Source organism: Lissotriton vulgaris, chromosome 2_1, assembly GCF_964263255.1.
Source record: "Lissotriton vulgaris chromosome 2_1, aLisVul1.2, whole genome shotgun sequence".
Taxonomy (NCBI): domain Eukaryota; kingdom Metazoa; phylum Chordata; class Amphibia; order Caudata; family Salamandridae; genus Lissotriton; species Lissotriton vulgaris.
The window spans coordinates 941696780-941711622 of NC_141687.1; the positions used below are offsets into that span (position 1 = coordinate 941696780).

At 44.8% G+C, this 14843-nt stretch overlaps 1 long non-coding RNA gene across 1 annotated transcript in view; it reads left to right on the top strand.

Moving 5' to 3' along the window:
- Positions 1 to 7370: 7370 nt before the first annotated feature.
- LOC147731438 (uncharacterized) overlaps positions 7371 to 14843 on the top strand; it is a 30997-nt gene continuing 23524 nt past the window's right edge. The window contains exons 1-2 of the long non-coding RNA XR_015308443.1: positions 7371 to 7729; positions 11331 to 11473. This is a non-coding gene — a long non-coding RNA (uncharacterized LOC147731438). The remainder of the gene's footprint in view (positions 7730 to 11330; positions 11474 to 14843) is intronic.

Sequence of the window (14843 nt, forward strand, 5' to 3'; positions counted from 1 at the left end):
ACATGTTGGCCCATTTATAGGCAGATATTTGTTACTGTCTTTTTGCACTGTTCTGGTTTTTAATTAGGAGGCGTGTCATGTCCACAGAATAAAGTTGTCAGAAGGAGGGCATTCCATCCTATTTTAAGTCACTATTTGTTCTGTTGCACTTGTCTATTCTACCATCAAAAGATCAGTCATCATGGACGTTTCGTTTATGTTGTTGGACCAAATCCCAAAACAGCAATAAGGTGCGGTTTTGTCCCAATGATCAGGGGACCAGCCCTTTATGCACCAGGGTTTGGCCAGATGATATGACTGATCATTAAGTCTTTTTGATGGAAACCCTACATCAATTGTTTTGGACTGGTTAGCCATTCATGAATACTCTATGATGTATCGGTCTCTTCTATGCATGTAGACTTCACTCTTCTTTTCTTTTGTCTTCACAAATATACTGTCTATGTGATATATACACTCTGAGATCTTGTCGACTCGGTTGTCACAGTGTAGCTCTAATATTCAGCTGGTAGACCCCCTGTGTTTCTTGTGTTGTACATTGAGTAGGAGCTGGGGATAAAATCAGGTGTGGGTCTTTAAACTATATATCCCTTGGACCCTTTTTAAATATTGTGGTTTTTGTCCATTTTTCACTTCCAACCGGCAGCATTGGGATAGAGAGAAATAAAAGGTTCGAAATATAAAAAATAACTAAAGCAAGACAGAGTGGGTCGAAAAGGGGCCAGATTAATTTTATTCACACCCAAAACACATTAGTGCCACTTTACAGAGTTTGCCAGTGAAGCACTACTTTTGTTTTCTTGTCTTTCTCTGAACAGCATTGTTTTCCCCGGGTTTGGAAGTGCACCATTCCTGGATGTACTGCAATACCTGCTTGATGGGCGGATTGGAAAACAAAATGCATGCCGAGGCTCTGTATTCACGAATGTGGTCTTTTTGAACTATATTGCTTACGTTTTGTAAGGATATAAGCAATGGACATTGAAACTGGCCCCTTCCGGCCATGTAGACATGGCCTTAACTTTTCATGCAAAAGCACTCATTGAGTTCTGAATAATAAGTGCAAAAGGGTTAAGGTAACCATGTTGCTCCTGCTTACATTTCACATGCTTTTAATTAATCTTACATTCTTTATGAGTGTTTGCTTTTTCCAGGATGTTGTCACTTTTTTTTTAGACAGCATGTTGCTGTAGTCTAGTGCCTAATTTGAATTGAGTCGCCTCCTGGTGTTTATAGCGGGGGCGCAATTGGATTTGTAGTTGAAGGCAGTGCGAGTTTCTCCCAGTGGGGCAGTATGGTGTTCAGTGAGGGAGAGGATGTGGCACTATGGTCAGAGCTGCCAAATTTGGAACTGGGGAACCAGGTTCAGCCTTCATGACCAGTCCACCAGACCACTCTCCTAAGAGAGCACATTTAGTAGGCCCCGAAAGACCTTAGAAGAATGGTGTCTGAGCACCAGCAGGTGGACCATAACGGTGGCAAGTGTGGGTTAAACTTGAAGGCCTGTCCATTACAACCCTTATTGAAGCTCAACTTGAGTCTTTTGGGCAGGCCTTCGAAGCAGCACACCCTAGTGACTCTATCATTGAGGTCATAGGACCCTTGAGCAGGAAGGCTCTAGGGCGGTTCGACCTATGAGATCGCACTGAGTGCTGACTTAGTGGGGGAGTCATGTTTGCGAGTATATTATGTTTCTAAAAGCACTTGTTGCCTCCTTCCTGGCCTCCAACAATTTTGGCCACAATAAAAATGTCATGAATAATGATTAATGTTCTTTCTAGAGAGAGATGGAGTTTTGTCAAGTGGAAGTTTTGACTTCTTTAAAAGGTAGCGCAGAGGGTTAATGTGCCTGCTGCAAAGAACATGTACCATGCAGATCACTAAATCCACATAATTTAAATAGGCCAATGGGTTACTGCTTTGGTCAGAGAGATGCTATTGTTACTTGAAGTTTATAAGTCAAAATCCTAACATTGAACAATGAGCTATTAACTGTCATCTAAGAGCTGCATGCAAACTGCAAGGTATAAATTACAGCATTACGTTTTTTTCCCCAGTCTTTGATTATCCCAAAGTTGCAAAAAGGGTTAATTTGGACAGAAATCAATTCTAGTTATTAAACAGAACCCTGAACCATGGTATTACATTCTAAATTCAGAGTTTGTGTTTTTCCAGATCAATCACTAATACACCATACTGCCTACTAGTATGATTGTAATGTGACTCCTAGTCCTTTGTCTTATGTAACATTATCTATTGTGATTTACACACATAGGATTGATTGTCTCCATGTAATGTGTGATATAAAGTTCTCTGACACCCTACACTGGTATCAGTGGTGCTGTAAATCAAATTAAATGCATCTGAGCGAGAATGTGGTTATGGAGACTTGAGTGGCACTGCTAAAGGGTGATAGTGAGGGAATCCGTGCCAGAGCGAGTCATTGAGGGGCACCAACATTGTCGCACAGGGCTCCACCAGCTCTAAAGACTGCCACTTCTACTTCCTACAGTTCTACCACCAAATCAAAAACGTTGATTTGAAAACCCCTTGAATCTGAAGTTTACCTTCAAGTCAATGTATGATTTAGCAGTGGTCTTGGTTGTTTCAAGTCTTTTTTTATTTATGTACAATCTTTATTTGTTTGCAATGGTGTCTTGTAATTTTGTACTATGCATTGTGTTTTTGCACTTAACATAATTCTGGCGAGTAAAGAGCCCGAACACAAAAAAGATTATCCTACATCTCTTAGCATGTGTATGCGGGATACTGGTGAGAGGATTTATGGTAAAACAAATTACGAAGTGTTAATGTCATCCTAAGGTAGCACAATAATGGCACAGAAAGATAAGGGAGCCTTTTCAAATTTGCAATTATTTCCATGGTATGAGAGATTTTCTCTTGTGTCATTTTATATTTTGAATGATACCGCCCCTCATTACCTCAACAGGATCTCCCCCCTTTATGAGGCAGAACTGGAAATTAAATCTTGCACTCATCTAGAAACAATCAGTTAACGAGGAGTAAATAATATACATTTTTGTGAGAACTGCACCTAGTTTTTCCATCCAATGTGACAAATGTAATCCATTTAATACAGTTTTAAAATAAATGGACTTATTTTATATGTATATTTATCTTTTTGTCCATGTTACTGATATCCGCGTTAGGTCTCTTCGGGATGCCAAATAAGGTCAATTGTGCTGAGATGTCAATATCTGTGATGTCACTTCTTGTGATGTTACCAAGAGCGGCTCCTCCACTAGGGCGGAGGAGCGTCGCCCTACTGCTTTCTCACAGTGCGAGAAGCGGAAACACAAAATTCTAAAACTCCAATTTTATGTTCCTGCTTGTCGCACTGCAAGAAAGCAGAAGTGTTTGGTTGGGGGTCGGCGGGTCTGCTTTAGGGCAGGGGAGGAGTCCCTTGCCCACTGCTAAGGATGCTGACTGTTTGGTCGGCCCTCCTGGGCCGACCAAACCAGTCATGGGCACTGCACCCTACATGGAGAAAAAGGCCTCTCCCCATAGGCGTCTGGCTGGTCGGCGTACCGACCAATCACAATGCTGCCATTGCAGCCTTGTGTGATTGGCTTAGGGAAAGGAGGCTGCGTGCTTCCTGTTCCTTATAAACAAAGAATCAAAAGGGGGAGTGAAGAGGTAGTGCTAGAAAGCACTCAGGTGGGCGCACCCTCCTCCAGTTAATGGTATAAATAAACAACAAGGTCCACCTCTAGAAGGTTTCCTGTGAGCCAGAGTATATCAGGCATACACAGTATTTGTTAAAATACCCCTCACACACCAAAAGGACCCTTGGTGTCATTCTTCATCATCTGGGTCTTCCCGCCCCGCTGCGGGACGGGACGTGCTACGACTAGCGACTACGCTGGAGCACTTAGATATTGTAAGTGCTATGTGAAGTGTACTGAGTGTGAGTAGGGTCAGGAGTGACATGGAAAAGTGAGATTTAAAAGGATACCTGGCCTTATGAAAGCAAAAAATGTATTAGTCATAGGCTGGTATCGTTAAAAATAGTGTGGCGGAGACAATCTAGTTTAACAATGGGCTAGTTCTCCTGGTGTTGTCAACATGTTTCGGGGCTGACTACCTCTTCGTCAGGACGGGATCAGATCCCTCTGTCACTCACTAAGGTTGGCAACAGTGTGTGCTATGTGTCTATACAAGTAAATAGAAAATAGATTATAATGCAACTGCAAAATGGCATTCAATATTGAACAGTTATAGTCCTGTCAGTATTTTGAGTCGTGGGCTGGAATAAATAGGAGTCAGTGCCCCATGAGCCGGTCTGGAAGAGGGGTACATGGAACTTCCATTAGTTCACGAGCAGTCCTCGCATCCTCCCTCATCCGCGGCTCATGGAAGCTCCCGATGATGAAGCATGACAACAAGGGTCCTTTTGGTGTGTGAGGGGTATTTCAACAAATACTGTGTATGCCTGATATACTCTGGCTCACAGGAAACCTTCTAGAGGTGGACTTTGTTGCTTCCTGTTCCTGCCAGAGGCAGGAAAGCAGGAGAGCAGGTCAGGAGCTGAGACGACGTGAGACCTGGGAAGGTAAGTTTATTTATTTTTTCAATTAACCCCCGCCCCCCGCGCCGAGCCCCTATGAGACCCCCCACCCGTGCATCATGCCGGCCGCGACTGGATGTTACATGGAAATTAGGGGGGCCTCACATCTTCTCTTTAACCCGGGGCCCCAGAAGTTCTAGGACCGGCCCTGCATGAATGAATGAGTGAGTGAAGGCAGCAGTGGCTGGTACCATTTTCTTACGGGGATGCTGAAAGCACGGGATTAAGCCTCGAAATGTAAACCAGCACCAGTCTTCACATTTTGTGATGCAGCGATTAGGTTTGTCACCTTTCTCTGGAAAAATATTTGTAATTTGTTCATTGTTTGAGATTGAGAGGACGAAAAACAGGTACTTGAGAAAAAAAAGTGAAAACTATTCTATGTTCTTTCCGAACATAGCAAGTGTGCATGGCTTTGCATTAATCATTAAGGATTTGTTAGAAATCTCTAAATACTGTTGCTTTGATTTCTTCTTGGATTTGATGGTTTACATTTATATTTCAAAAAGGACAATTTATGACTTTTATTATTTTTCTTCAGTCAAACTTAAAAGTAGTGTCCATGTCGGTAAAATACTGGCAAGGTGGCCACCATACCTTGAGTTTTTGTAGCACAACGCAATCCCAGCTTCAGCACGTTGTCGTTCTAAGCCGTTGTATGCAGAAATGGCAACATAACTTTGTTCACAGATGTAAGATTTCAGATTATTTGGGTACATGTGGATTGAGTGTGGATTGAGAAGGACATGAGCTTTAAAACTCAGGCAAAAAAAACAGCAGGGACATGCTTCGGCCTCCTCAGAGCCTGCAGGAAGATCTTCCCTCTGCTCCCCGCAAACTCAAGGAAGCTCCTTATTCAGGGCCTAATTCTAGCGAGATTGGACTACTGCAACGCCATCTACCTGGGAGCTCCCGAAGCCACCCTTAACACATTGCAGAAAGTCCAAAACGCCGCCGCCCGCCTACTCACGGGCACACCTGCAAGATCCTCTGCCAAGCCAGCTCTCAAGTCTCTCCATTGGCTCCCAATCAGAGAAAGGGTCGTCTTCAAGGCCCTCTGCTTGGCCCACAAAACCCTCAACAACAATGGTCCCCCCCTTCTCAAGAACTCTTAATCCCCTACAAGGTGGAAAGAGATCTCCGGTCCAATGGAGAAAATCTCATCTCAGTCCCCAGAGTCAAAAAAGCCAAAACCGGTGGCCGTCGCTTCTCGGTCCACACGGCCAATCATTGGAATTGGCTACCAAGAAGACTGAGGACAGAACCAAATTACCTCCAGTTCAGGAAATCCTTAAAAACTCTCCTCTTCCCGCAAACATAATTTCGTTAGACGGCTGAAACCCCTGGAGAAACAGGTCAGATCTGGGATGCTCATCGAGTTACTACGCGCTTTATAAAACCATTAAATAAATAAATAAATAAACAGATAAATATTTGTTAACAGCCAGGGGTCTAGTCCCAGTCAGAGCCTTCATTAAAAGCAACCAAGTTAAGTGGCTTACATCCAGTGAGCGTGGCTTTAGAAGAGTCTTGTCTTGTTTTGTGAGTCACAGAACAAAGTATCTTTAATAAATTATACTAGTTCCATGCTACATCTGCTGAAACTGTAATTTACAGTCCTAGCTGAAAAACAAATGTATTTGTTCAGAAGAACGCTTATCATGTTACATGTTCTATTTAGTGTATGTGCTATTGCCACAGAGATTGTTTCAGCTGACCTAAATGTTTGATGCGTATAGTGATATAAGGCGGGATGAAAGGTAGAAATTCACTGTTCGACTGCTAATAACATAAACTGTTGTTTATTTATGTCATTGTAAACCTCACGCAGTGTACGTGTGCAGGCAGTAAACACTTCACCTGTGAGGAAAATGTTCAGTGCATATGATGTGCCACACGTGTGTAATTTACCATGAAGTACCTACACCCAGAATTCCTAACTTGTTTCTCTATAGACTTGGGTGGCTAAACCTTTAGGGGTAGTTCACGAGGCAAACACACACGCGCGTTTCACCCCAAGGATAGAGTGATGATGTGAGCCAATAGTTTGGAGTGGAAGGCGTCATGCTTTCCCGACAGATGAGGAGTGATGCACTTATAGAACATTTCCAAATCTCTGCCGTAATATTATTTCCTAAATTCATCAATACAAAGCGACAAGAGCCGCAGTGCCTCATAGGAAGAGGGTCAGGACTTCTGAGTCACATCCAGTGCAGTCAACATAACATATACATTTATTTAAAATAAAAGAAATTGACAGCAAGGGCAAAGGTGCAATAAATCGATTCCAGCCACCCTGCCCCAGGGGCCAGTGTACTTGGACACAACCCCAGTGCATGACTGGACATCTCACAGAGTACGAATTTTTGCTTCACAGTTTATGAAGAATCATCAGTCAGTTCTCAAGTATTATTCTAGTATACAGATGCTTGTTTTCCAATGCAATAGGTCTGGCATTTACGCGCGTTTCAGTTATTGGCATTGTAAAAAGAATGGCTTTTATGTTCTAGTTGTTAGCGTAACGTTGCGTAAATGCGAGACCTATTGCAGTAAATGCTTGTTATGTTTTGAAAAGTAGCATTTCCAGAGCGGATAAGGAAAAAAGTGTGAGAGGAATGTCAGACCTCACAGTCCCAAAAATAATTGACGTTTGTCAAACGAATTAGAAGGGAATTGTTCAAAATAATTTGTTCTGTGGTGAAAGTCCCCGGCAGCATAAAGGAAAGGGATTCAAATACATGGCCGTTTTATGATGTAACTGGGTGTGCTAGAAGTTTCCGTTGATGCAGCAGGTGCAGATGCACCGGGGCTCGAAGGCCCGAGGGCTCTCTTACTCCGGGGCCCATGACCCAAGGCCTACGCTACTGTCGTGCTCTTCATTATCCGATTGCATCCGGCCGCCACTGTAATCTTTCCACAGGGGTCCGTGTCGTGTCGTCACTCGTCTTTCCGGCGCAAGGAGCCCGCAAGGACCGTTTAACGAAAAGGCGGTGACATCACACCCCGAGAGCTGAACGAAAATGGGCCACTGAAGGATGTGTATCCTTTCCACTTACGCAACGATTTGCAATTTCCCTTTTCTCCCTATTTTAAATAGCTGCTCCTCGGCGATGTCCCACACAGCCCACAGGCAGTCCAAGGGTAAGTGTTCCGTCTTGTTTCTGGCTTCTATGCGTTTGTTGTTTTTTTCGGCTCTGTATATATTTTGTTGTTGTTCCTAGTTTCTAGTGATAGAAGAAACATTCATAAATGTAAAAAGCCACACTGCTGATGGTTGGTTGTTGGTTGATATAAATAACCCTGCATGTATATATTGGCTGCCTTTGACAAACCATGTGAGCTTCGTCTGATAACCCTTATTACTGGTTGCTTCTGAACACTTCTGAAGTCGGAATAAGGGCAAAGTCCCTTTGGGGAAGAGGGTTGCTTTGTACAAAGTTTCTGAAGAACGTTGCAGAGAGACAGAATAGGTTTTCCACATCACCTTGGACAACGTCACACGAAAGTGGACAGTATTCCATTGCTACTTAGCTAATACGAGATCATGCTGCGGCTGGCATTTGTATAGCGTTCCCCATCTTCGTAGCGCTATCCCTGTCTGGGCGCCCTTTCGAACAGACCTTGGAGTACCATCACAAGACTGTGTACGTGTCCTGGTGTTTGTTTTTTCAATCCAGAAATGCTAACAGAATAAATTAAACTGTGGTGAGGGAGACGCATGATTCAAAGTACAACTTTCTAAAGCCTCTGGCTACAAACATGCTTTCAACCCCTGCGGTTTTACATAGCATGTATTACTCGCACTACACCTATTCTTAACTGCTCACATAACTGAACTGAGGCACAGGGAGACAGCAGTACTTACCTTTGTAAAAGATAAAAAAAGAGCCGGGCCCCCGTCAGGAAGCCACTGTAGCTTGCACCAGCTATTGCTCCTGCTGGCAGTGCTGTCTGTGACAGCACCAGCACAACTGACCATCACACTCCTACGAGAGAGACAATTCAGACGATTCCCCACCCAAAGCTACAAGAATGGCATGGGTGGCAGGCATTACTCATTTTTAATGTATATTAAAATATTAAACAATTGTTGTTCTGCTCATTTCGAAATGAGTCAAATATTGCTACCATGTGGTAGACTGTAGCAAGTGCCGGTGTTGTCAATTAAGTGCTGGTGCCGAGCACAGGAACTAAGACGAGCTTCACATTAAGCGCTGGGAGATAGTGATCTGCCCAGAATCGCGCCATTCCTTGAAGTGCGGAAGTCAATATCAGAATGCAGAGCTTCCAGATCCTTAGTTAGCAGATTTAACCACGTGACCACACCTCCGCCATTCAAGAGTGGGAAGCATTCTGGATCAGTAGATGGTTGGCTAATCCTTGCCCAACTAATATTATGGGGCAGATTTATGTTAACTGGCGCATCCCGAGGGATGCGCCAGTTAACATGCGCCACAGTGCGTCACAGCTGCGCCACCCATGGTGCGCCGCATTTATGATGCGGCGCACCGTGGGGCAAAAACGGCACAGATGCGTCACGCATCTGTGCCGTAAAAGTGACGCATTGCTGGAGTTGTGTCGCAAGCGCGACGCAGCTCCAGCAAGGCTCGGGGGTGCCCTATCTGACCAATGCTGCATCAAGACCTACGCCTGCTTCAAGCAAGTGCAGGGTTTTGACGCAGCATTGGCCTAAAAGTGACTGAGTGAAATCTTATAGATTTCACTCAGCCACTTTTGCGAGGCGCACCTGCCCCGGAACGCCCACCCTGCGCCAGAACGCCCACAAGCGGCGCAGGGCTTTACAACGTGACGCATCTGCCTAGATGCGTCACGTTGTAAATCGGTCGTAAGGATGCGCCACGTTTACGCCACAGTTGCGTGACGCAAACGTGGCGCATACACAACATAAATCTGCCCCTATGTGTTTTATACCGCATTGTCACATTTGTATAGCGCTTCAGATGCTCTGAGGCATTTTCCATAGTCGTCGTTTAAGAGGTTAGCTGTGCCCATAGCAGGCGCACAACTGGACCCGACTGTCAAGGGGTGGGGGAGGCTAACACTCCCAGCCAGGGCTGGCCTAGCACTGGTCGCATACGGTGCAACCGTCTTTTTTGGCGCCCCTCTCCCATTTCCTCCTTCTCCATGATGTCTCTCACTACCAGTCACAAACAATGCACCTATTCTCTCTATAGTCCCTTTCTGACAAACATTTCATTTTATAGCGCTATTAATAGTTTACTCACACTCAGTTCTGTGATCTGCACGGAACACGTTCTTTGTAGCAGGCACATAAACCCTCTGTGCTGTGTGGGTGGCAGAAGTGCCCATGTGAGTGCACAGGGAGCGATACGACAGTGTGAGAGTAGGTAAGAGGAGTGACTGCAGGGTGAGTTAGGTGACCCTATGAATTTGGGTGCGGATATACGTGCAGAGTGGGACGAATGAATGCATGGTTAGTGATGGATTTGTTTGAGTGAGATTGCGGATTTAGCAGTGAGGGGGACAGGTGAGTGAAGTGTCACATGAGTGTAGGGTGAGTAGTATGCTCATGTGACTGCAGCGTGAGGTACAGGGTGAACAGCACAAAAGCATTGTGAGTGCAGAGCTAGAGGACTTGTGCTGCTACCCTACGCCAATTCCTCATAAATGAGGCCCCCGTTGTGAAGTACCTCCATTTTGTGTGTCTTAGTAGAGAGGGTGCAGTTCCCAGCACCAGTACTGGGATGCCTAAGGGTAGCTATGCGCTATATAAGTGCTTTAAGAATAGAATAGTTCTTGACAGTTCTTGACAGTGAGAGCAGCAGTGTCAGAAACATCTGTTACCAAATCTCAAATGCAATGGGGTTTACTTAATCAAATCAGAGGAATTAATACAGGAGTAGAACTCAATGGCCTTGAACCCATTGACCTTCAGTTTGAGCAGAGGTCTCTGCAGCAGCAGGCACAGTCAGCCACTGAGCTATCTTATTGACTATATTTCACTTTTTGTCGTGGCCGGCTGAGCCTGATTGAAAACCACAAACCTTTTAGAGGATCTATTTGGTGAGGTTATTTTAAGTTGTTCCACAGCAGGGGCAGTTCTCTACTAGGACGGAGGAGCATTGCCCACTGCTTTCTCGCAGTGTAAGAAGCAGAAACATAACATGATAATAACTACTATTTTGGGTTTCTGCTTCTCGCACTGCGAGAAAGCAGAAGGGTTTGGTTGCGTGTGGGTGGGTCTGCTCTGCGAGCTAGCTAGGGAGGAGTGGTGTGCCCACTCCTGAGGGTGCAATGACTGTTTGGTCAACCCTTTGGGGCCGCCCAAACCAGTCATGCACACTCTGCCCTTCCAGAACGCTGCCATTAAAGTGTTGTGATTGGCTTAGGGGAGGGAGGCTGCCTGCTTGCTGCTCCTGCTGGAGGCAGGTGCCCAGAAAACACAGGACACGGCCGGGAGACAGGTAAGTAAAAAAAAAAATGAAATTAACCCCCCTCCTCCCCACGCTACCCCCGCCCTACCCCTCCTGCGGCACCCCCCCTGCCCTGCCCCCCTCCGCACTACCCCCGCACCTCCACCCGCGATTAATGCCGGCCGCAACTGTTTCACAGTCATGTTACTAATAGGCCTAATTATATATTCCATTTGTGGCCCTGCCTTGTAATACGTTTTAGTGACTAGAGTGCCAAACTGTGTCAACAAGGGCTACATTGGTGAAAATGTGCTTGCTTTAAATCGCACCTCTTATTTCATTTTTAGGATCCGTTCTGACCAGTATAAAATCTCTACGGAAGCGATGTCTGTGGTCACTCAGCAGCCTGGCGCAGCCTCTGGGGTCTCTATATCGCCGACAGGAGAATGGGGATCCACCATGTGTGACTGCTGCGATGACTGTGGCATATGTAAGTAGCCGCCGCTTCTGACTGGGAAATAGAACAAATGAAATAACTAAATGCTTTAACAGTGGGACTTTATAGGGATTTTCACAGGTTTGAAGCGCTATACATGGCAAAAGGGGAAAAACTCAGAAACACGTTGTTTTTTAAATAGATTCGCAATCTGACTAAAAAAGACCAGGGGCCTCATTTATGAGGCATTGGCTTAGGGCAGCGCCACAAGTCTTCTTGTTGTGCTGCCCAATGCCAATGTGCAAGGGCAGCAATGCACCGTATTTATGAAATACGGTGCATATCTGTCCTTTCCCCCTGGGCTGGTGCACAGTTTGCTACCTAGCACCAATGTAGGCACCCTTGCACCATGGTTCCAGGGTGCCTCCACTGCAGACAGGATTGTTTTTGTGCAGGAAGGGGCACCTTCCTGCACAAAAAATCCTGAGAGGCCTTTCCCTCTTTCTATAAAGAAAAAACAAGGAGAAATAACATTTTTTCTCCTTGTTACACCTGATCTGGGGAGGTAAAAGGTTTAGGCGCTGCCCCAGGTTTACATGATTAAGTAAATCTGGGGAAGTGTTAAAATCTACGGGTGTTGCATGGGAAAACCCACCCCATCGGCAACGGAATGCCTCCTAGACACAGAGTAGAGCAATAATAACAAATCAGGGAGTCAACTCGGTAACCCTAAGAACCAGGGTAGTTATATATGAACAAAAAATATAGTTCACTTGGGATAACCTCAGCTGAGAGAGGACTGGAGCTGTAAACATGAATGAAAACACATCTCAATTAAAAGTATAAGTAAGCCTGACACACAGGTAACCCAAAACAACATGGATCTGTAATCCCAAACACAAGTCAGAAAAGGAGTACACAGTTATTCCCTTAGTCTGAACAGATGACCAATAAAGAGTCATTACCTAAAATATATATATAGTTCAGAAAATTGAGGAATTGGTCACAAAGAGAATTTTAATCAAAGACACTGCATGGAAGCAACACAAATAATACAGATAACGATTATACAGAGCAAAAGGCTGCCATTAATTTCCGTAATTTAAGCATAAGAGAACCATTCATTGATTTTGACAACAGAATTGGAATTACAGTATGTGAATATACCAAATGATTTGACTGTCCATATTACATGAGTACAGGTCAACGTTTCAACTCAAGGTAAAATTGACCAGAGCCATCATCAGGACAATATGTTGCAAAAACAATGATACAATTTGAAACGTAATTAATAATTGACCATACCAAATAAAAATCAAGCAAAGGTAAGTCCGATAAATCAAGGAAATAGTGTCACTTGAGGATGTGCCGAGGGTAGAACCTTACTCAATGGTCACTTACAAAGCAATTAAACCTCAGGGTAAATACTGATGCTACAACTGGGAGAGCATAAAGCATGCAATCACAGAGCCTCAATCAATTAAGGTACAAACAGCCTCTGTGATGAGGGGGCCAAACCCTAGTTTCCTATGACAATTAGATCACAGGACAAATATAGTTTCTACAACAAGAAGAGAAAAACCAAACCCAGGCATGCAGTCGCAGTTCTCGATCGAACAAAGTACGAGCAGCCCCTGTAACGAGGGCACCAAACCTTTGTGTCCTTTGTGGCACAAATGATCACAGGGCCTAAGCTGTGTGATCAGAGATCATCATCAAAAGCACTCATCAATTGGACAAGCAAACCCCAGGCGCTACCCCCAGGTTGATATGATTAAGTAAACCTGGGGCAGCATCCATGGGTGTTGTGTGGGAAAATTCACTGCAACGCCCATGGACCTCCTCCTTGTTACAGAATAAGGCAGGGCAGCGTCACATGCGCTGCTTTGTCTTGCTCCATATCTATGAGTCCATGAAGAGCCACACAGGGCCGCGTTGCATTGCCACATAGTTATGATTGAGTGGCTTGCTCTGCCGGAGCGTCAAAAAAGTGACGCTCGGGTGGCGTACGCCCTCCAGCCCCCTAGGCTTCTGAGTGCTCTAAATTGTGTTTATTTGTAGGGGTGCATTCCAGGGTTGGACTGGGGCAGAAAATGGGCCCAAGCACCAAAATAAATGTGCTCCCCGTTAGTGAGTCAAAAAGCAAACAAAAGTTGCCTATATTTGCAAATTGTGGCAGCTTTGAACTTGTAAAGACACGCTGTACAGGTGTTTTACAAAGAACAGATTGCATACATTTATGCTTGCTGCATGCAATGACTGTGGTAATAATATCAGGGAAATCAACAGTATGAACCAGCCCACCAGACCATAAAACAGGCCAAAAACACGACCACCAGATTGCCCCATGGGCCAGTTCGACACACGTGTTTTGCCTAGCAGCAACACGTTGTTTCAGAAGATAGAGACTGTCCCAATATAGGGAATGTACATTATGCATTCAGTAATTGGCGATGGCCATAAGGCAGGGGTGTGTTTCACGGTTTGCTCAGACCTATATGCCTATCCAATCAGCCTATTTCCTCGGCTATTGATGTGCTGAAGTGCCCCTGTAGTCTCCAGCCTTACTCTGGCTGTGCCCTCAACTCTTGCTGCCCTTTGAGTGTTGTGGCTTTTTGCAGTTCTCTTTCTTAGGTATCCACCACTTGCACATGTGCTACTTATTCACATTTAAATGTAAATGTAAATTGATACTTGTATAGCGCACTACTCACCCGCAAGGGTCTCAAGGCGCTTGTACGAATACCACTGTGGAACCCATCCTGGCTTTCCCTGTGAGGCGTCCACTCCTAGGCACCCCCAAGGTGGAGGCCAGGCGTTGTGGGGGCCGTTGTGGAGATTAAGCAAGCTATTGCCCAGAATTGCAGAGTGGGACTCCATGATTGGAATAGGCACCGAGGCGAGAATGATCAGGTTTGTGGAATTTTGAGCCCAAGACCGGGGAATTGAACCCTGGTCCCGGGCTAGACCTCTGCATCAGGGTCTGCCGCTCTAACCATTGAGCCACACTTCTCCACTCCACATTTGAAGTCCTTAAATCGTGGGAAATTGTAATCACAGGCATCTGTACCAGCGCCATGGATCTAGGGATAAACTGATGGGGAGAAAGATAATTCTACTGCTTGGGTGCACCAATGAAAGCGGCTGCATGGAAACAAATGAAATTATAGAGACCTAGATGTTTTTCTTTAATTAGATTACATTTTTGGGAAATAAACAGATACTGGGTTTTTTTGTCTGGCAATTGATACACCTTCAGGTATTTCACCAGATTATTGTGTTTGAAAACAAATGCATCATACACATACAGAGAGAGGCTCTTTATCAGCAGCCTTCGTTCATTGGTCTGTTTAATTATGATTCGCATTTTGCTTTTACCCACCACAGCATACAGCATGAAACAATGGGTCAGCCTACTTTATCC